Source organism: Talpa occidentalis, unplaced genomic scaffold (assembly GCF_014898055.3).
Source record: "Talpa occidentalis isolate TD23 unplaced genomic scaffold, MPIMG_talOcc4v2.1 talOcc4.15, whole genome shotgun sequence".
Classification (NCBI taxonomy): Eukaryota; Metazoa; Chordata; class Mammalia; order Eulipotyphla; family Talpidae; genus Talpa; species Talpa occidentalis.
Window position 1 is genome coordinate 17,327,981 of NW_023601543.1, and position 23,795 is coordinate 17,351,775.

At 36.9% G+C, this 23,795-nt stretch overlaps 1 protein-coding gene across 3 annotated transcripts in view; it reads left to right on the plus strand.

Annotated features, from left to right (window-relative positions):
• The window catches only part of TENM1 (teneurin transmembrane protein 1), a 734,894-nt gene that overhangs the window by 38,419 nt on the left and 672,680 nt on the right, over nt 1-23,795 (plus strand). The window contains exon 1 of one of the 3 annotated variants that reach the window (XM_054695570.1): nt 20,482-20,553. The exons of the other annotated variants lie outside the window; for them this stretch is intronic. The gene's annotated coding sequence lies outside the window, so the exon portion shown is untranslated. Of the gene's footprint in view, nt 1-20,481; nt 20,554-23,795 lie in introns of those variants that run through there. 3 annotated transcript variants of the gene reach the window in all.

The following is a 23,795-nucleotide window of genomic DNA, read 5'->3' on the forward strand; positions in this document are numbered from 1 at the left end:
TACTTAAATAAGCATATTCATTTGTGATGGGTTCCTTCTATTTGCCTGTCCAATAACCATTTTTCCTCTACCTTAGTTGTTAACATAATAGCAGATTTTTTTTCAGGTATCCTAGAACCCTAGATTCATAATCATACTTGATGTTTTATAAATGAAAGGAAATTCAGGAATCATTTCATCCTTTTTTAATGATGGGAACTACATTCAAGCCTATACCCTCCAGTGGCTGTGACACCTCAAACACTAACCTCTGTTAGTGCTCATGTCCACAAATATACAGTGGTTCCTTGACACTGGTGAGAGGATCAGTGTGGGTGACTTTGCCTACTAATACCATATGGACCCTTGTTCTCTCTTGGGGACCTATTAAATGAGAATCTCTAGGAGTAGAACCTAAATTTGTTTTTTTATGAGCTCCCAAGAGTGATAAAAATGTGCATGTAGTGCTGAGAACTGCTGGCTAGTATAAGTTCCAAAAAAAGGTGCCTTGAGAAGTGTGGATGTGCATGCCATAAAGGGCTATATACTTGGGTACAGCTTCCAGTTTTTCTGGTTGACATAACACAGACAACTATGACCCTTTATGCCTATTCCAAAATGGTCCGTCATACCTCTACAAAGACCATGGAGAGTGGGGAACATTTTGATTGATTTAGCTTGGTATCATGATTTTAAAGAATATATTATCTATGTCAGGATATAGGTAAGAACACTTCCAAAAAATTTGCCTTCACCTCCATAGATTTCATATCTTTATTTTTGGTTTAGGCATTTGTGTCTTAGAAAGTTCAGTTTCTTCACATTGGTATGGTAGATGCTGTATACATTTGTTTCACAAGATGGCTTTTAGGAATGCTGAAGCAAATTGAATATTCTGATCTTTTACTTTATCAGCTAGTGAGTTTATTCAAATGATGACACTTTTCCCCTGATTTTGGGAGATAATTACTCAGATATATGTTGAAGTGAAGTGTTTGGGGGAACATATTTAGGCATTTGCAGATTTTCTTCTGAGTTGTACCCTAATTAAGCTCTGAATAACATATGATTGTATTTCTATACTTCCTTGCTGGACTCCTTTCACTTTAGAAATGTATTCCAAACATGACCATCAGTGTTGGATTCATAATGCAAAGTTATTTGGAAATCGTGGCATGTTAGTTTGTTCACACCAGATAGACTTGTTGGGAGGTCAGACATTCTTGGAAATTGCTCCCAGAGAAAACAATCATCATCAAGTTTTATTACATGTGCACGGTAGAAAGTGTTCCAAAATCTATAACAGCAGCAAAAACATGATATCAGTGTATGGATACAAAAGCATATGTAATGTGTAAGTGTCTATCTGCATGCGGCCTTGTGCTAAGCACTTAGACTGTGACCTGGTGCTGACATTTGTATTTTCAAGCTATATTGCATGTTGGGGTGACTGCTATAACAAGTTGGTTAAACAGAAGCAGATTGTCCCAGAGCTTCTTATATTAGGTAAATAGCCGATGTCTGCACGTATGACTATGGAACCATTTTACAAGTGATTAAGTAAACATGATTGGCCTGACCAGTGGTTCTCAACTCTGGCTGCATATTAAGATCACCTAGGGAGATTTAAAAAAATAATGCTAACCATTCTCTACTCTCCCCATTCTGATTAAATTGCTCTAGGGTGGGACCTAAGCGTCAGTATTTTTTTAAGTCCTCCAGGTGATTCTAATGTTCAAACAAAGTTGAGAATTACTGGACTTGACTATTTGCCTTGTGAGGATAGACCAGTGCCTGAAACAGCAATTCAGTAAACACTTGTGTCCTGAAAGTGATCAATGGTAGTTGATAGAAAGCTTACCATTTAGAGTCAGTTTTTCAGGTATTCAAATAACAACATTAGCTAAATGTTAGAATAGCCAGAGGGCTCTGAGTGGTTTCAAAGAATATGATCTCACAAAGGTTCTCATTAGGAGGGTTAATGGTCCATTGTACCCAGGTCTTCCCTAACCTGGCAAAGTGTCAAAAACAAAAATGCACAGGCCCTGATGTCAAGTTGTTTGTAGTCTACATGGACCAAACTAATTTTCCTTTTCTTTTCTGTGTGATCTCCTTCCTGCTTTTAACACCCTAAAGCAATGTGGGCAAATGCTACTTCAGGCGAATGTGCTTTTTCCTTTCCTGATAATATGAAGAGGAGGAAGGTGAAAAATATGTTGAGTGAACGAAAGAGATTTCTGTGGAATTTTTAAGATGATTTCCAACTCTGTTAGTGCAGCAATGACTCTGGATTTACTTTTCTCTTGCTGTAACTTCCTACTTTGAGAGCAGCTTATTCTTAATTGCATCTCAGAAACTTTTTCCAAACAGAAAATTTTCAAACTACTTTCCATCTCTTAGTCTTTGGCGTAACTTTGGTGACTTCAGAGTCTTATCCCAAACCCCAGGGTTATGACTCCAATTTAAATATGTAAATTTAAGAAATGTAATGCCACTGCCCTTTCTTCTTAGTGTAGATTGGCTCTAAACTCTGGCATAGCTGGGATTTGATAATTACTTTGGCCTGTACTAAATCTAGTTGGGTAGTGAATCAGGTAACATTTAACTAATTGATTGTATTTTCTTTTTATTAATATCATGTTTGCAATTGAGTTGAGTTATGTTTGAAGCAGTAAAAACACACCGTTGTTCTTTGGAAATGGTGTTATATTTTATCACACAGTGTCTTAGCATACTAATGTTCAGGCGATGACATAAAGATTCAACTGCAGCTTTGCCTTCTGGAGAAATACCTCTCAACAATCGTCGATACAACATACATGTAGTGAAAAAGACAATCAACGATCTGTTAGGTGTGGTGACAGATGTCTTGTGTAAAAGATTTCTGTGTCATTGTTGCGAGACGTGCGTGTGCATTATTCATTTCTGCTCTGGCACTACATTCAAATCCTTTCCAAGTGTTCCCTTTTGAAGCACTTTCATGCTGAATTGCTGTCTGTGAATTTGTTCCTTACATTTAACACCCAATTTGATTTTTTGCGGAATCTCTGTAGCAGAGTAGGGGAGAAACTAGGGGTCAAAGAATAGCTTAATCTGAAAATCCCAGCTTTATGTCGATACAGTTGGTATAAGAGGACTCCAGTGAAGAGTGCTTTGTGAAAATGAAAGCTTTATAAATGTTAGATGGGATTATTGTACTCAAGTATGCTTGGCATTAAAACCCCCTCTGTCTTACTGATTAGTAAACTTTCTCTAATGACCCTTCAAGAAAAAGGGAAAAATAATAAAAAAAAGAAAAAATAATTAAAAAAAAAGAAATAATGTTCCATTCTGTTTTTTATTAGTCTCACCTGAAGAATTTAAACCAATTAGTTTTTTTTTTTTTAACTCAGGAGATTAATTCCGTTTACATCTATAAGAGGAAAAAGACCTTTTTCTTAAAGGATTGAACTAATGTGGAATGGCTTATAATTAATTGCAGAAAGTGATTCTGGAAATTGCATTTGAAAAGGACCCTCCTGCTCCAGTCATACACCCAAGGACATTCTAACAGCTAATACTCCTGGAGAGAACTCTGCTTGTTTTACCTTTTCTGTGTTAAAATAGAACATTTGGTGGCAGTCCTCCTTAAGCATCAAATTTCCTTGATTTAGCTCTTTCTTGGGGGAAACAAAAGAGTTTCCCTCAAGCTTTTCTAGGGCTCCTGACAGGTTCTTTCTTCTTTAAGCAGTAACTGAGTTAGAGATATTTCCTCCTGTGAGGAATCAGCAGTTGGGGGACACTAACCTCCTGATTGCTTTTTCATTTGAGACTCAGCTTGCTCAAGAAGGAATTGTGTCTTTGGGGTTTTAAGAAACACCTCCATTTTTTCCATTATCGTTGATTTATTGTTCCATTATCATTCCATTAATTGTTCTCTCTTCCTCAATTGCTCTCTATTCCTTCTCCCTTTACTCAAGCAACTCTTTCAGTGAGTATGAGTTGGAGTAAGACTTGTCAGATTGATTTCTCCAATAGCATCTACCCACCTCTTGACCACCTCTTGAACCCAGAAGGTATTTTGGTATGGGAATCATCTTGCTTTTTACAGGATTCCTTCTTCACGGTATCGTAGTTTACATACATTATTCAGGCAAATCTGACTGTGTTTTAGAATTGTACGGCCATCGCTTTCCTCTGATAACTTTCTTTATGGAATGATGACCTAAGTTGTAATGGAAAACTTTTTCTGAATACCGTGAATAGAGAATCTAAGTGTATGCGTTGTTTTCTCACCAAATGAGAACAAAAATAATTTTCCTATCATTATGTCCTCTCCTTTCATTGCAGTGAAGTCATGTTCCCAATGTGTTATGCTTTTTCTTTTTAACCACATCTGCATCACCCCAGTCATCCTTTACCTTCTTAAGCCCACACATAGTCACATTTCATGTTCACAACACTCCTTACTCTCTATTGTCTTCCGTGGAGTGTGATGCTCTGCTAGATGAATCCAGAGTCATTTTATTATAATCCTTCCTAGGAAAGTCCATACAGTAAAAGTAAAATCAATTTATAAAAAATGAAATTATCTTTTAATGTTTTGTATAGTGTGTGGACATGAGAGCTAAGATGATATTCTTTATGACAAATTTCAGTCTGTGTTAGCTAACGTTGTTGGGAGGTCCTAGTAGATTCACTTAAGCCAAGGTTTCTCCATGTAGGCACTATTGGCACCTGGGGTTGGGTAATTCTTTGTTGTGAAGGAATTGTTATTTGCCCCTTAGGATGTCCAGGAGCATGCCTGGCCTCTACCCGCTACATGCCAGTAGCACACCCACCACCATATGCAATAATCAAAAATATCTCTAGACATTGTTGAATGTCCCCAGGGTAGGGGTGGGTTGAGGGCAGAATTGCCCCCAGATGAGAACCACTGGGTTAGACTATCTGGGGCCTGGCCTTTCGTTAAAAAGATAAAATCACTTTTCAAAGCAAACCATGTATACAATTTTCAGTTAATTCCAGTTTTTTCTAATTGTACCTCTTTCATGACCCACAATATACTTCTATATTTCAGTAGTTTAAAATAGCCTCATCTATTTTCTATGATTGTGACATGATTATCCAAGTAATTTATAATGTCCTTGCCCAAGTCCCATTTGCAAGCATTTTCTCTTACAAAGCAATAATCCATAATACACCACAAACAGTTCATCTGTGTCGTTTTCTGCATTGGTCTCTGATCCGTGTGTTATGCTGACTTGCCATTATTTTCAAAGCAGTGATGCTAAACTATTTTGGATAAATACTTTCATTGCTTTGTAACTTTGCTGGAAAGATTAAAGATACTTTATTTTCATATTTTGGGAGATTTCTTTTCTACTAAGAATTTTTAGCCAGCATTGCTTTTTAAGATATCATGTTCTGATGATTTATTTGTCAAGTTTACCCTTTCAACATAACTGCTGCTATAAGCTTGAGATGTATCATACATTTTCAAGACCTGTCGACCCACTAGAATTTCGATTTTTCCCCCTCACATTCATAGGAATTTTATACAGACAGATTTCCTATTTAAAGATAACTTTGATTTTGTATAAACCTCACTGTTCCATTTAAGTAATAAATATTGGTACATGAACTGGTTTGACTTTCTGCTGAGAACTGCTAAAAGCCTTTTAATAGAAAACAATAGGGAATGTCAAACATTGAATCACGATCTCACCGAAGCAATTTTTCTTAGGAAGACTTTCATCACTTGGAAGTTTTATCCTTGCTCAAATTTTGCCAGAAATTCTGTCTGGTGAAAATCTACTGTGATGCTTTGTGCCACTTGTTTACCCACGTTTTTATGAATAAAAACATACTTTTAATATGTTGCTAGTGTTTATTTAAGTTTTATCTCTCAATATATTCAGAGACAAAATGAGATTTTGACTTTTAAGGTAGGCATTCATAAAGAGATGTGGTATAATAGTGCATCTACCTTTAATAGTACATCGCTGGTTGCTTTGAAGCAAATAAGCTAGAATTCCCCCAATGAGCCACTTATTTTCACTCTGTCTTCTTGCCAGGCAATGCCCTCTAACCCCAACCAGCTGTCTCACAACAGAGACCATGTGAAAGGAATACTCAGCTGAGTTCAGTCATCACTATAGAAAATTTGCCAGAATAATATAAACTACTAGTTTTACTTATTTTAGTATTTTTAACTATACTATGTTCTCTGTGACTTAATTAAACCTTACTTTTTACAACTCATACAGATCTATTTAGGAGAATTGAGGAGAAATAAAAATGAAAACCAAACAATAACTCAGATTACCCATGCTGGTTTCATATGAACTCACTCTGTGTGTGAAATGCGAAAAATCTCTTTTCCTGGCGCACCACCATTTTGAAATAATCCTCATCTCCTTCCCTGCCTCTCTACCTTCCTTCCATTTCTTTTTTTTTAAAGGATTTATTTATTTTTATACAAGAACTAAGGTATAGGTCAGAGGCATGGGAGGGTGAGAGGATTCACCAGAGACAGAGCGGGGAACAGAACAGGCAGACTGATGAAATACACTGCTGAGGGGAGCAGCGGGCGCGACAGAAGAGGTCTGCCCCCACCATGTGGGAATCTCCCTGGCTGGCCAGGAATCTAACCCTCACTGCAGAGGCTGCGGACAGTTTCACAGCACTGCATTCAACCCGCTGTGCCACCTGGGAGGCCCTCCTTCCATTTCTTGACTGAAATGTTTAACTGGCGATGTTTCTCATTACACATCCTACAAACATGTTCGGTGCTGAAATAATAATTTAGGTTAAAAAAATGAGAATGTTGCCTGTGTTGGACCCTAAAAGAGGTGTGTCTTGTCACCTAAAAGATGTAAGTTCTGGTCAGATTGTAGTTATTATTTCCTCAGTTCATACTTTAATCCTAATTCAGTGCCTCACATATGGAAGGTACTTAATTTTTTTTTTTTTGATCAGAGTATCCTTACATTGGAAGTGAAATATGATCCTATTTTCTTCTACTTTTAGTTTCTTCAATAATCACAGTTACTTCCTCTTTTCAGATGCGAACAGAAAATGCTTTATATAGGATTATAGTATAATATCTTAAACATGCTCAATTCTAGGCACTTAAAATATATAGAATTTATCCTTTGTTGCAGGGAAGTTATTTTCCTTAATAATTAAATAGATTAACTCATTTGCTACCTACAAATTCAGCAAGAACGTAATTTACTATACCCTCTGCTAGGCACTGGGGATGCAAATGGATGAGAAAATATGCTCCTGTCCTCAGTAACTAGCAATGTAGTGAAAGAGAACACACAAATTGCTGTGATCTGGAGGAACAGGGATTATAATAGATACATATACAAGGTGCCTTGGCAAGCAGAGATTAGTTTTATCAATGGAGACACACACAAACTGGGCTATCGAGGAAGTAGGTGACTAGGGGCAGGAAGGCCCAGTGCAGGTTCTCCATGATCCGAGCAGATGGTTGAAGGAGAGTCCTGGAGCCCTCGGTGGCTTTTTCAGGCTTTATTGAGATTATACCAGGTACATGGTAGGCAGAGGTGTGGGGGTGGAGGGTGGGGGGTCAGGAGGTTGGCAGGCGAATCTAATCTTCACTCTTCCTGGGCTCCCTGGGCTCTCTGGCATTCTCGTTCTTCTCTCGTTCTCTCTGCCCCTTCTTTCCAACACTGCTACTCTTTTTTAAAAAATTTTAAAAAAGATTTATTTATTTGTGCATGCAAGAGCTGGGGCATAGGCCAGAGATGCGGGGTGGGATAAGAGGCTCCACCAGAGACAAAGTGGGGAACAAAACAGGCAACGGAAATACACTGCTGAGGGGAGCAGCTGGCAAGACAGGAGAGGTCTGCCTCGCCATGTGGGTTTCTACCTGGCCGGCTGGGGATCGAACTCGTGCTGTAGAGGCTGCCGATTGCTTCATAGTGCGGTGCTTAACTCCTTGACCCACCAGGGAGGCACATCCACCACTGCTACTCTTGCTCTCTTCTGGTGATTCCTTTCCCTTCTTCTGGTGGTTCTGCTCTGCTCTTATGAGCCAGTCTCAGCCCAGGTGTACCCACCTACATATAACTACACTCACCATCCAGGATCCATCATCAATCCTAATGGCGGGAGGGCAGAAAAGCCTGACAGTCATTTACCCTACAGTCACATTTGAGCTGGTCTTGGAAAATGGTAAGTGTTTACAGTGAAAGAAGTTAGAATGGGACCTCCCCTGGTGGCGCAATGGTTGAGCACTGGGCTGCGAAGCTGCCCGCTAGCCTCTGCAGCACTGGTTTGTTCCCCGGCCCTGGCGAGGGTCCCACCAAAAAAAAAAAAAAAAAAAAAGAAGTTAGAATGTATGTGGAAGGCAGGGTTGGGGCTGGGGGAGGTGGGTGGGATCCAATCCAAGCTGCTTGGAAGAGCATAAGCCAAGGCACAGAAGTACAGTGAGTCCTCCCTTAACATCATGAGTTCTTGGAAGTTGTGACTTTAAGTGAAATGACACGTAATTAAATCAGTTTTACTACAGGCTTATTAATATAAATGTAATGACAGCATAAAATTTCTGGTCATAAAAAATAAGCAAACTTCTAAATAAACACCCAAAACACTTCTAACCCATCATCTGTTTTCATTCATTCTTCATCTTGCTTATTCCAGTTCAAGGTCACGGGTAGCCATTGCCATCCTCACCTGCACTCAGACTGAAACGACTTAGACACTCCAGTGAAACTAATGTGCACATCTTTGGGAGAGAGAGAAGGGGCAAGGGAGAGACATTTGAGAGGGAATAATTGATAGAACAAATTTTCTGAAGAGGCATTATAGAGGAGATAGAGGTTAAAAGCATAGATGAGAGTAGATTCTTGGAAAAATAGAACATTTCTTCCTCTGATACAGAAAAGAAGTAAGAACAGATAAAAATACATTTCGAAAGCACAGGGAACGAAGGTGGAGGGTTCAGACCTAATGACTTTTGGTTTCTTTAGAATAAGTATAAAAGTCATCTATGAGAGTGAGTTGGTCTGAGTGAAGCAGGGCTGAGTACAAGCATTAATGCTAGATTTTTAAGCACCAACTGTTGCAAAAAAAAAAATAAAATCATAGATAGTAGAACCAATCAACCGGAAGATGTGGATTTTCTCTTGCTCTAAGATGCCTTTGAGCGGGAAGTTACAAACAAAAAAACTAAGGAGAGATGGATGCAAGGTAGTGATGGAAGATCACAAGTAGTAGCAGGTGAGGGGCATAAGGGACCTGTGACCATCGATAGGGATCAGGTAGGCATTGAAGGGTAGTCAGAAGAGGCTGATAGACAATTTAGAGATCAAGAGTGTAATGGGATGTTTCACTGGGGTTGAAGAACAGATTTATTGGGAGTGAAGTGTATTTTACAGTCTAATTATAAGGTTAGAGTCTTGCAGATTCAAACAGTCTATTATAGCTCAACTAATTTTTATAACTAAAAAGTAATGTTGAGTAAAACATGAAAAGAATCTTTAAACTCCCGTGAAGCATGTGCCTGTGATTAGAATTGTGAAAGCCTAGAAGGGTAAGATCAGACAAACTAAAAATACATAAAGCTGGAAATGAAATGCTCTGTAATGTTCTGTGTGTATGCCTACATATTCTTTCTTTCTATCTATCTATCTATCTATCTATCTATCTATCTATCTATCTATCTATCTATCTATCTATCTATCTCTATCTATCTATCTCTATCTATCTATATCAATCTATCTGTCTATCATCTATGTATCTATGTATCTATGTATCTATCTATGTATCTATCTATCTATCTGTCATCTTCTTTCAACCTATTTGAAACAAAAAATCTTGAAAATACCTGAATCTATGTTTAAGTGAAAAGGGAAAGATTGAATATGTGAGGAACTAATGGAAATTATAAGATTCCGGGAGGTGGGTTTAGAAAGCAAAGTGACTCTCATATATTGAAGAAATGGTTAGAAATCAAACATTTAATTATTGCATGTTATGGGGTATCTGGGAAGCAGATTCAAACCATGACTGAGGAAGGCCTGGCTTGCTAATCATAAAGCCTTTTAACTTTTTGTGGTGCCCCTCTAAATATGTTTTACATTAACTTAAAATGTGGTAGGTTTTCCTTGTTAGTAGGAAGAAAACTGCCAATTAATGCTATCACTGTACTTACCCATCTCCTATTTAGTCCCGGATTCTATGTCAGAAATCCTCTTGACTTGATCTTTATACAACTCTCTGCTGATGTATTAACCTTGTGTTTGCATAGAATTCACATATGTTGCCTAGTAAATTTTGCAGATCACTTGTGTGAATTAAAAGATGATATACTGGGTATAAAAGTTCTTTTTGAAAGGGGACAGAGTTCTAGCGAGTTTTGCTATCATAGTGTCCTGAATCAACATGGTTTGCATGATTAAGAAAGAAAGATAGCAAGCTGTAAAGATTTAAATTTGTCCTATGCCAGTGAACCCAACCTCGATCAAACCACACTTGAGTTCTTAGTTCCAAAAGAATATTTGTTCTTATGTGTTTTCTGCTTGATTTCCCTCAGTTGAAGTGAAATGGATGAAAAATTTTAATTTGTCTTTTTTGCATTCAAATATAAAAAGTCATTGGATGTTAGTTGAAAATTTATGAAGTGACAGTCTTGTTAATAAAGATAAATGAGATGGCTTGTTTTATTAATATTAATGTTGTACATAATGCAGCTTTGCTAAGTAAATATAGAGTTACATTTTGCAAATTTTGCAAAATAAGAATCTATAGCAGTTGTAGACCTTAAGGCCTCACTGCAATTTTCATGTACATTTAATTGTTGATAAATTAAAAAATTAGAGAATCACTTAGATTTATTTGAAATATTTGTGAGGAAATCTGGTTACAGTCTTAATGTAGCCTGGTTACAGCCTTCAGTATTTGTGGTGATGTCTCAATCATCATACTTACAACAATCAGGACTAATGTAAAATATATGGTTACCTGATGATAGAGAAGCAGACTCCTCCGTGGTGGTCCAATACAAGCTAGTCCCATCACTTTAATTCTCACTGGGGAGCCACATGTCTGTCCTGCTTGTAGTCTCAAAGAAGAAATCAGGCCCAGATTCTCTGTCAGAGATGGGAATTAATTTAATAGGGAAGAAATGGAAAATAAGAAGGGAGAAGACATTAGATATGTCTTCAGTTCACTCATTGAACTCATTAAATATTTGAGAGTACCTGTTACATGCCAGGTCCTGGTACTGTGAAAAAGTCCGAAAAAGTCCTTGCCATCCTGACTGGGTATTAGTCACTTTACTTCTTTCTGAAATGTAGTGCTCATGTGCTCCTGTGGTGTTAGTTGTTTGGAGAATTAGGTTGAGTATTTCTGATCAAGTCCTAACAGTTAAGATGATTAAGATGTTAAGGTGGAGAGAAGAGAAATGTAGCTGAACAAAACTGAGGTGAAGAACTTAATTGTTCCCTCCTCATCTCTTTCCCTCTTGACTACCTGTCTGATGTTTACAATGGAATAGCAAATGTGAAGGTGTTCTATAGGCATCATGTGACTCTTTCAAGTTTTTCTAAATTATTTTGGGAAGTGACAGGAATTACAAATCTAGTATTGGCAGCATAGGAGGTAGGAGTGACATTTTACTCCAGACCATTTTCTTTTCTCTTTTCAGTTTTATGGTGTAAGCTGTGATGACAAGTATAACTATTTTATTCACTGTTTACATTTTATATTTTATTGCATCATGTATTAATGTATAAGAGAGGAACAAAATATAAATGTTGAGCCTCATTTTTGGATTTATTAGAAGATGAATTTTTCTGATCTATAAATGACTCAGGGTCATTGACAATGCTACTGAATTTCACCAAAATTTATCATCAGAATGAAAATTAGACTTCGTATACATTTGGATTTGGTAGCAACATTCATAGGGAACTCAAGCATTTCAAAACCACTCTGTTTTGAGATATTTAGTTACATTTTGTTTTCTTAAAAGGATTAAGATTATGGCTCAGAATTACTCTGTGAAACATCCGAAATAACTATGAAAAATAAAAACCTTTAAATTGCTCTTATTTTTTAAAAAATAAAAATCCGGGTATTTAATTTCATGGTCTGAGAAAATTAATCTGTAGATTGATTATCTTTACCAATATATGGAATTGATATTTTAGATAATTTGAAGGCAGAAGAAGTAAATATTATGTTAGTCTCTTTTCCAAGAAGACTTGTGGCTTTTTTGAAACTATTTTGTTTCAGGATTAATTGCAGTATTGGAAAAATTGTTGTTTCACAAGCTAGACTGTTATGTACCTTTGCTTTGGAAAATAGTTCATTTCTCTTTAACAGAATTTCTAATTTCTAATGCTCTTATGTTAGTATATAGGTATTTTGCTGTTTAGATACTTTAAAGGAAAGTTACAAATTGTTGTGTTACTTTTACCTAGTAGCTAGCATTAGTTTCTATGGCAGAAGATATACAAGCTGTTGTCAATCCTGACAATATAGAAATAAGATCAGCTTTACCCAAGAAAGTTTTCATTTAGCTTAATATTATTAGAATAAAATCCCAGCTGAGTCTATATCAGGAAATGTTTTATGTTCTGATATTGTTACGCATTCAAGAATAACAACCTTTCCTTTAAATAAAATTAGAGGGAGTTAGTTCAAGGATGAATAAAAAATATATATTGGAAAACTGTGTGTATATTGGAGATATGTACTCTTGCTCTGTTGGGGAACCCATTTATCTCTGACCCTGTGAGTAATCATATTATTAATAGTCATGCACACTCTGGGCAACTTGAAAAACAATCAGTTTGTTCAGTTCCAGAAGGGCCCTTTGCGATAGTGTCTCTTGTCCAAAAAATCCTCATTTTGACTCCATCGCTTTATCATATTATTAAATCTTTTTCTATATTTTTTGCTTTTGCATGTGTATGATCCCGTGATGATGTTTACACTTGAACAGTGTTTTCTGTTCACATTTTATCTCATTTTTTTCCTCCTTGGGAGACCCTACCAGGTATTACTGATCAATAACAGATGTTCTCTCAGTGAGCCAGTTTGGGGGCCTACATATAATTTCTAAAGGGCTCTGGAATACTGCAGGTCTGGTAAATCCAATCCCCACTGCTGTTTCCTTTGTTAATAAGGAAAGTTTAAGGGAAAAAAATGTTTACCGCTGTTTATGAGCAGCGTACATCTGCATTGAGGAGCTATATTTTCAGATGGCAATTCTGCCATATAAGCGTGACCTGAATCCATTTGGTTATAGCTGTTCTAGAATGAGGTGACTGAAATGGGAAAGAGCCATAATTGCAGCCCAGGCTTGATTGTCCATGCCAAGGTAAAGAGGCCCTATTGAACAACAGTGGATTTTTGTAGCTTTTTTTCCCCTTAAAGATATACAGCCATTTTTTTTAAATATGGATATGGAACCCCAGTAGCTAAAATAATTAAGAGAAGGGAATTATCTACATTAGAGATGAGGCCAAACTCCAGTCTCTCATCTGCTGTGCATCTTCTTGGCCTCCTTGTCACCTCTTCCATGACCCTTAAAGAACCTCTTTGGAGTCTTACAGCTCTGAAGAGTGAATCTGAAAACCACTGGGGTAAGAATAAGACTTAAAACGTCATTGGCCAATGACTTTGGAACTTTCAAAATTTGTTTTGTTTTTTATGTCACAAAATTGGGGTGCCAGTTAATTGGAAAAGTCCTACCAGTTCTCATAAATAGTCCTACTGAAAAAACTAGAATCAGGAAGAATTAAAATCTGTCTAGCTTTGCCATCTTAACCAAGATTAAGCATAGCAAGTGATGAGGGTTCAAGCAATTTGAAAGCTAGTTTCCACCCCCAACCCCATATCTACTGCATTCATAGAGGAACTAATATTTGTTAAGTATCTACTATCTGCCAGGTACCCTGCCATGTGTACTGGAGTCTCAAATTTAAATCTCAAGGCAAACCTGGGAGATAGAGATTATTCCTATTTTACAAAAATGAAAATTTGGTTCTAAGAGATAAAGAAACTTAACCTAAGTTCACATAGCTAGGAAATAGAGAAGCTGGTTTCCAAACCCTAATGCCCATATTCTTTCCCCAGTGTTATGCAGCCTTCCCAGTAATATAATGAAAGTAGGTAAGGATATCATGAAAGGTGAACATAAGTGAGTTCTGAAAAATCTTCATAGAGAGGGAGGCTTTTGACCACAAATGCAGTCTTTTTCCTTTACTGTCAATGTACTATTATTTTTATGCCCTTCCTTTTATTTGCAATATATTTAGTGTTTTCTTCCTCCTACAGCCCTCTTCTCCCATGTTTCTCTCCTTTTCCCTTCTCTCTCTACCACCACCTTTACAATTGCATAATCTTAAGGGATCTCGGTCCTCTTCTTTTCTAATTAGAATTCTTTTTGGTTGTATAAAATGGAAACTCACTTAAGATAGTGAAGTGGGAAGGATATTGAAAGAATATTAAGATATCTCACAGAATGCAATGGTAAGTCTTGATTACTATATTAGAATCTTAGGTGCCTCTTTGTACCTCTGTGGAATGCATAGTTTTTCTATGTCTGCTTCTTTCTCGTGGTCTTCTGAACACATCTACTCTTTGTTTCCCCGACTTCTGGTCCTCTTAATGAATTCCCTTTTCTTGGTCATCTTGAACATTACTCTGTGGATTTTGAGGTCCTAAATCAGTTGGAGATTACAGATCCAGTACCTGGACATTTCCTCCAGATCTGTAAGTTTGAATTCTTGACAGTATAGTTTTAGCTCAGTCCATCTCATGAATAGGCATACCTTCTTAGATTAGCTGTTCAACTCTGGTCTACTCAATTATATTGATGTTGCAAGACACAGCTTCAAATAGGTTCCCTTCCATTGAGACTGCAGGTAGGGTCTAACTCCCAAGCCGTTTCAAGTATACTTTCCTGTACACTGGACTTTTCTTCCAGTAGAGTCTCCTTCCTCACACCTTAATTACTCTAGACTAGGAAGGAAGGAGGGACCTCCTCAAACCTGGCAAAATATCACTTCTGGATTTGCGAGTTTTACCAGGAAATGCCTTGCTGACAGACACCATCTCTTACCTTCCCCACCTTGTCAGTAGGTTTAGTGGTAGCTTGGGGAGGGCTAGCCGTTGTGTGGTTGGTCCAGGTTTTCCACCTCAGGTTCTTCATATCTGATAATTGCCCCTAAACTTCACGGATGATGACTCCTCGGCTCAGGAAGGTCTTCCCCAACCATCTTATCTAAAACTGACCACCTCATTCTATTCTCAGTTTATACTATGTTTTATTTTCTTATCACAATTTTACTTATCACATTTATACTTATCACATTTTATATATCACAATCTGCAATTATTTTATTGAGTTGTTTTATAGTTTGTTTAATGTCTTCCCCATCAGATTGTAAAGCTCTCAGTGTGCAAGGACCATATCTATGTCAGTCACATTGTTATCCCAGGGCTTCACAGGGTGCCTAACACATAAAAAAATGCTTAATAAGTTGATGGATAAATCAGTAAAGAAAACAGTAAGACAGTATCATCCATGATTACAGAGGAGCCATATATGCATTTTGTTTCACTGTTGAAAACATAAGAAATCTATTGACACACTGTCTCTTACATTCACTTGGTTAGTATTAATGTCATCGATGAAGAAAAAGATGAGAGATTTGGGCAAGTCATACTGCATGGAAAGTCCTCATACCTACCTTTTAAAAATAATATTTATCAAAGTTTAATGTCCATATGGAAAAGTTCCCTTATTCTGAGTGTGTAGGCTGATGACATTTTGTAGACTGAACATACCTATATAGCCAACATGCAGATCAAGAAACTGAATTACCACTGAAGGATCCCCTAATACTGGTTTCAGCATAGCCCTCTAAAGTTGACCACTAGAACATACATTAATTTTGCTATTTTTACTTTATATAAATGGAATCATAGTTTGTACTCTTTCAATATTATGTTTGTGAGATTCATCCATCAGCCATATTGTTACATGTCCACATTTAATGTTTCTAAACAAGTGGAAATGAATTCCAAGTCACAATGAGAGGCCAAGGTAATGGGAGAGGGAGTTATTCATAGAGAGTGAATTCGGAGATTTATGTGCTGAAGCAAGCCATATTCTATTAAATTCACTTTGCCTTCTTTGCTTTTTCTAGCCTTGCTTTCCAAATCTTAAACATGTAGCTTACAAATTTCTGCCCTTGGGAAAAATACTTACTGATCCACTGAAAATCCATCTTTGCTACTGCAAAAAAATTAAAAAAATACAAAATCTTTTGAGCCCATGTTCTCTCCCTGAGGTGTGTCACCAGTACTATTTCTTGATACCAGGGGCAGCATTTAATTACTGATTCTTAATGCATATGCCCTGAAGGTGTTTATTAAACTGAGTTTAGGGACATTGTTCTTTCCATCACAATATGTGGGGTTATGAGAAGACCTACGGGGTGAGGGAAAATGAGAAAACTGATTAAGTCTCTGGACTTTACACAGAGACAGATAAAAATAGGATACTATTCGTGATTTAAAATTGGCAAGGACAGGCCTTCAGTATGAAGAAATCTCTGAGTTATTAATCATGAGTTGTATGTTTTTGTGACAGTGAAAAGTAGAAGCTTTAATTAAACACACCTTAATAACCTTCCCTTAGAAAATCTCTTTTTAAAAATAACTGTGGCATCAAATAATCTATGGAAGGTGTGGAGTAACTCTTCTAGAGTCCTATATAATGAGGAAGGACTCCCTGACAGAGAAGGTTGCCAAGCACTCTCACAAACTACTAAAGAAGGCTGGGGGATCAATGGCCATCTGTTCGCACGGTTCTCATGCAAGTGTACCTGTAGTGAGGGGGCTGGATGACATGGTCTTAGAGGGAAAAGACCTTTCGTTTCTTATTTGATGATTATCAGGGTTCTTTAAGCTGAAAAAATGCCTTATAACTAACTTAAGGAATGAAATGAGGTGTTCCTTTGGCTCCTGCAATGTGTTTGTCTCTCTCAAGCATTTTCAGACTTTATGTCAGAGATCACTTGGAGGCAAAAGACACCCTTTATTTTACTCTTTCCACACTTAGTACTACACATTAAAAAAAAAAAAAAAAGCTGTGCTGTTGCCTGGGAAAAGAGCTATTATTTACTGGGCCTCATTTTAAAATGTTTTTTATTGCATTTTAAAGTGGTCAAAATGACACTTTTAAAACCCACAATTTTGTGTGACCTGAATATTGAACCGGCCCAGACACCACTTGAAAGGTCTTTGCAGGCCACTATGGCTCCATGCACAATAATAATCAATACCACTTAGACTACTTATTGGGTGCATGTTAGTTGCCAGGAACTGGTAAGCACTTTACATATATTATCTCATTTAATTCTCTCAATGATCCGGTAAGGCAGTATCACTCCGGTTATAAATGATGAAAGTATGTCTTGGCAGAGTTAGATAACTAGTCCTCAGTCACAAAGCTAGTTAGTTTCAGTGGTGAATTATGAACTCAGGTCTGTCTGACTCCAAGACCTACCTTTCTTTTTGACACTATACTTTCCTAATACTTTGAGAATTTTGGCCTATTTCAAATAAGACTTTGACATAAACACAACTTCTGATTTGGATCTATTTCTAGATTCTTCTGATGTGTTTCATAGGCATTTTTGACACATTGGTAAGTTTGGGTTTTAGAAGTGGATAGTCTCTAGTTGTTCAAGTCCTGCCTTTTCCATTTGTCATGTGTGTGACGAGTAACACATTACTTAACCTCTCCTAACTTCAAGTTCCTCTGCTGGGAAGTATATCAAATAATAGAAGCAGCCTTATAGAGCTATTTTAAGGATTAAACGAGTTAATGCAAGTGAAATTGTATGTCAGAAAATAAAGAGCATGTAGTGCTTTAGAAATGTAAATAACAATGGCACTAGGAACGTTTTCTTAAACTCTAAGACCTCCGCTGTCTCTCTTCCTCTGCTCAATATTTAATATGTTGCTTCCCTTAGAAGCCTTTCCTCTTTCAGAGTTTTTTTCGTACCATCCAGAATACAGGTTCCACCAGTTGAAGAGGCTGTCATTACAAAAAAGTTGTTTCTCAAACTTAGATTCTTTTAGCAGCCTGCCCTCCCATCTTTAAGGTCCAAAAAAACCCCAAAACTATAAGCTAACTCCAGTCAATGCAAATCATGTGTGTTTTACCAAATCAAACCTTTAGAATGTTGTAATAACAGAATTCATATCTATCTATCTAGTCCTATGACTGTTGTATATTACAAACCAAAGATTGGGACACATGGTCTGGCCTTTTTTTTTTTTTTTCGGATTTGTCATCTGATATATAGGATAAGATTTATGGAGGCATAAAAATTAAATTATTTTTATTTATATATTTTATGAATCACTTTTTGGAGAAGAATATAGGAATTCCATAAAGTTAAGCTCTCCCAAAGATCAGGAACATGTGTAACTGCACACCTTTCTTTCAAGTCAGAACCTATCAGGCATCTTTTGAATATCCTTAAAAGTACCAAGGAAGAAGGCTATTAACATCCATTCAATGTTAATAACTTCATTCCAGAATTTCCTTGGTTTCTGTTGCATAGAACTCTTATTAATTCAATGCTAAGGTCACAGAAACACATGCTTTAACTTTTTTATGTAGGTAAAAGTGATGCCTATTCAGAGGGGACAAAAAGATAATTAGCTCCAGAGTTTGATAGATATCATTTAGTAGTCCAGTTAATCTAAAATCCTGCATATAACCAATTGCTATCGTAATGAGATCTTTAATTTTTAAACTTCCTATCTAATTTCTTTCAATCATTGCTGAAAAACATTTAAGAGCCAAACATGCAGAAGTTGCTTTATAGGCCTGTGTTAGCAATGGTTGGACCCCCGGGGGGCTAAAAACACAGAACACAATGTAGACTGATCTTTTTTACTCCGAGCAATATGTAATTTAGTTGTATTAAGGAGAAAACCCAAAGAAAGTACATCTTAGAAGTTATCACCACAAGAAGAAACAAATTGGACCTATGTATGGTGATGGACATTAACTGGATTTATTGTGATAATCATTTCACAATGATACAAATATTGAATCATTATTTTGCATACCTGTAAATACTATAACATACATGTTAATTATACCTCAACAACTGACAAATGACAAGGCTGTTCGTCAAGAAGTTGACAGTGGTTATGTTGGTGCGGGAGATATATGCAATTATTAGTGCCCTTTTTTTCTTCTTTACTATTTCTCCCTAAAATTATTGCTACAGAAATGTTAAAACAAAACAAACAAAAGGTGGAAACCCAGCAACTTTAAATGATTAAAAAAAAACAAAACACTTTGCAACCATGGTCACAGAGTACCCATCCATCCAAGGCCATTTTTTCTACTGATAGTTGGAAAGAAATCGTACCATGGGAAGTGAATCTACATAAAGATTGTTGAAGGCAGAGGGTGTCAAGTCAGTCAGATTCTTGCTCGGATTCTGTAGGTCTTTGTGCAGCTTTTGCTGTGTGTGGCCTTTTCTGCTTCTCCTCCCGCATCCACTTTCTTTTTCTACCTGTTCTTAAAGATATTGTCCTGTTACTGGAGGGTGATTCATTTCTACTCGTGGTGAAAAGGCATTTTCATCCACCTGTCTAAGGAAGTATTTATCTGCTAACCCTTCATAAATTTCATTGTGAGGGGACTTAATTTGTTTCCATTATGAGAACTTTTGAGCACATTCAGTTATCATAATCAAAAAGCAATTAACTGCATGTGTGCTATGCCAAGAGAATTACAGAGACGCATTTTCTGTCCTTTGAGTTTTCAAGTTTAAGAGTCAGTGCCAGGTTATGTGGATCACAGTGTGAGCCAACTTTGGGTCTGGGCGCCAGGTCAAACTAGGTGCCCTGTGTCACAGGTGGGAATTTCAAGAATCTGGAAAGTGAGATGAGAAGTCCAGTCATGATAGGAACACAAATACGTGTCCGATTACTAGGCCTGAGAACAGCATCCTAGGGATCAAGCACAGTGAGAGGGTGGGTATAGGAAGGAACAGAGTGAAAGTGTACTAGAAAATTGGTCAGGATCCATGGCCAGCAGGAAGAAATAGGCAAAATAGAGTTTTGGTCCAAATTCTAAACAGGTAAGCATGTCTATTAAACAACACCATCATGGTGGGCCTCTATATTCCTTCCCTCATCCTGCTTCTGAACAACCTTTCTGGATTATTTGGAATAGGAATACTGATTTGGGCTCAGCGAGGCAGGCTGCTGCAGATGCTCAGTATTGCAACACAAAGTGAGATCCTTGTAATTTACCTTTGAGACCATGTTCATATGAATAAACATTCAATGAAGGTCAAATGATGTCTAATGTCCTAGGGTTACAGTGGACCTTTTCTTAGGAGATTTCCTCTTTCTTAGCAATGAAAAACAATACAGGTTGATGGACACCAATTGAAATCTGAATAGAACTTTTTTTTTTTTTTCAGTCTCAGTCCTAAAGGCAATAGATTTCCCAGAAGTGATTTTAGGTTGTAAGTTCCAGGTGATTGGTGAATCTGACTAGTGGTAAGTACTAAATTAATACCTGGGTTTTGAAAAGAAATTCAATTTTACTTATTTTTATTTTTCTTTGAGGAAAAGTAGTTATTCCTTTAGAAACACATTTTCAGCTCAGACCTCCAGTAATCATTTTGTTTGATGCACATTGGCCCTTACACTGAGCTCACTGGGACACTGGCACTATCAATATTTCTATATGGTATTAACTAATTTTATTAGTTTTTAATTTTTTTTAAATTTTTAATTTTTTTATATCATTGTTCATTTTTGCTAGCTGTTTTTGATGACCTCTGTCCACTGTGCATGTATTAAGGATTATCTTGATATCAGAGCACTGAGCTAACAATATCCTTGGGAACCCTGGGGTCTTGAGTGAGGTGTTGGGGGAATCTGTTTTACAGAATTCTGGGGCAATCAACTCAAGACAGCCAGAGCTCCATTTGATTTTGACAAAAATAAATTCTGTGATACCTGAATGATTAAATAGTCTTCTGGGTTCCTACAAAAGGGAAAAGGAGAGATGGAGAGAAAGGCACTGACCATCTGTGCAGTGACTTCATGAGAGGATATATGTTGTCATCCTTGTCTTACAGTTGACTATGCCAATACTCAGAGCAATTAAGTAACTTGTTTAAGATTTGGGGTTAAGAATTAGGACTCTGGTTTGCTTAATAAATGGTTGTCTGGTGCAGTAGGCCTTCAAGCAGAACTTTACTTAGTGAATATATCAGTAGTATTTGCTCTTCATAAACATCAAAAGCTACACTGAATTAAATTTGCAGAAAGAACAACACACAATTTAGAAGCTATAGTACATAAAATAGTTATGCTTCATAGAGAAGGATATAATTAATAATGAATAAAATATATATGAAATATAAACAGCTAAAGCCACTTTGTTTTATGAAGTGGTTATTTTTACAAGTTGATTAAAATTCTGTGCTTCATTGTAATATGGTGGTGGACTATAGGTGTTTTTGTGGTGGGAGCACTATGATAACATCACCAGAAGCAAGGGTGCTATACTTCCAAAATATAAACCACAATGTAAGTGAATATTATCTCAATAAATAAAAAAAAATTTGCTTAAGCAATAAAAAAAAGGACTCTGGAGGCAGTGGGAACTGAGTTTGAATTCTGGCTTCCCCTAACTTCTAGCAGTATGGCATTGGGATAGATTCTTAAAATTTTTACATTTTGATCTTGGCTTCCCATCTATAGAATAGGGATAATAATAGTACCTATAATCAAGGATTTTTATGTAAATTTAATGATGTGATCATGTATAATCAGCTAGCACTTTTCCATACTCTAAGTAAATGCCACTTGTAGTCATCACTACCACAACCACCTAGATGTGTCTGACTCTAATGTTCATGCTGTTTACACAGCGTTATATTGCCTCCAAGTGATGGTAAGCAGAGCCAGGGAAAGGTAATGTATACAAGTAAAAGATGAAAAGATAAGGCTGTGAGAATAAAAATGTAAGCACAAAATTAAAAAGGCTAAGGGGGGGCCTCCCCGGTGGCGCAGCGGTTGAGCGCTGGGTTACAAAGCTGCCCGCGGCCTCTGCGGCGCCAGTTCGATCACTGGCTGCTCCCCGGCCACCGGAGGAGGGTCCCACATGGCGTGACCACAGACCTCTCCTGCCGCCTGCTGCTCCCCTCAGCAGTGTACTTCGGTCCTTCTGCCTGCTCTGCTCCCCACTCTGGCTCTGGTGAATTCTCTCACCCTCCCGCACTTCTGACTGTACCCAGTGCATGTATAAACAAACAAACAAACAAACAAATAAATAAATAAAACATGCCTCTATTTCAAAAAAAAAAAAAAAGGCTAAGGGGAATTTTATACCAAGGGGTGTGGTCACCAAAAGGTCATCAGCTAGCAATTGTCTCAGGTGCCATACTCGGTGTGTCCTGCACTAGAACAACCCTTCCTTTCTGAACTCCTAAGGTCAATAGATTGTAAAGAAAAAAAAAAGTATATGATCAAGCAATTATATTGATCCATAGGCCTTCATTAAGCTTTGTTTGAGAGAGCCACTATATAAAATTCACCTATTAGGTCTTGCTCCTATGATTATAAGAGGTAGAAAACTAGTTCCAAGGCTACGCACATGCAATGAAAAATAACAGTCAATATGTGTCTTAATGACTGGATTGAATCAGTTCCATGACCTGTGGGATATAAGGAATGATTATTTAATATTAAATTAATTAAATCTGTTGAACTCCTAAAGTCAAGGATTTTCTGTGTGCCAAAAATTATTAAAAGTGTGCAAGAATGTGTGAAGCTATTTAGTTGGGCCACTTTAACTCAATTTCACATCATTTGCATGAATTTTGATGTTGCAGTTGAACACCCAACAAAGTACCTGACTATGTACAACCTTTGGTATTAGAATGAATCTAACATGACTAGGTCTACAGGAAAGATAACTCCTTGTAAAGCAGATGGAGCTAAATTAGTCTGATGAATTCATCTTCCCTACAATTGCTGGTTTGACCTTCATTTTAATATGAAAGAAAAAAATAAATAGGGTCCTTTTCACTTGTTTTCTAGTAATTGATCACCATTTGTACTAGTTCATTCTCAGACTATACAGATTCACCAAGGGGAGCAACCAGATGCCTTATACATGACCAATCCCTAGTTTGAGTTTCTTTCATGAGTATTGAAGTCCAACATATAAAATAACTGGGCAATAGTGAATGAAGACTTGACCTTTTTTAATAAGGTGAGACTTTGAAGTTCTGAGTAGAAATTTGGACTTTTGACATGGTGGGACAGCTGATACCTTAACCAAAGAGTGTTCTCTTTATTCACTAGGTAGCAGGAGCTTCTTAATATAAATGTAAGAGATTTCTATAAATGCATGTTAAGACCAGTGCATCAGTAAAGCTGTCATTTTAGACAAAGAAAAATACTTGAAAATGTGAGCTCATGAAATATTAAAAAAAATAGCCCATGAAAAAAGAAATATTTTGCACTAAGTAAGCTCAATAGTCTAGAATTTTAATAATGTAAAGCAATTTTGTTGGTTTTTTTTGTAATGCCATTCTGAAGGAATTCCAGTGTGAAGTTAACCAAAATGGAGTAGCATATTAAAATAATTGCTATGTATTTTTGCTGTTTGAAATTTTACTTCTGGCATATTTCTGCTAAAATGTCATTTTATCAGTGGGGCCTTAATCTTGACATACTTTATATTTCACTTGCTTATCTATTTATTGTGTGACTGTCCTACC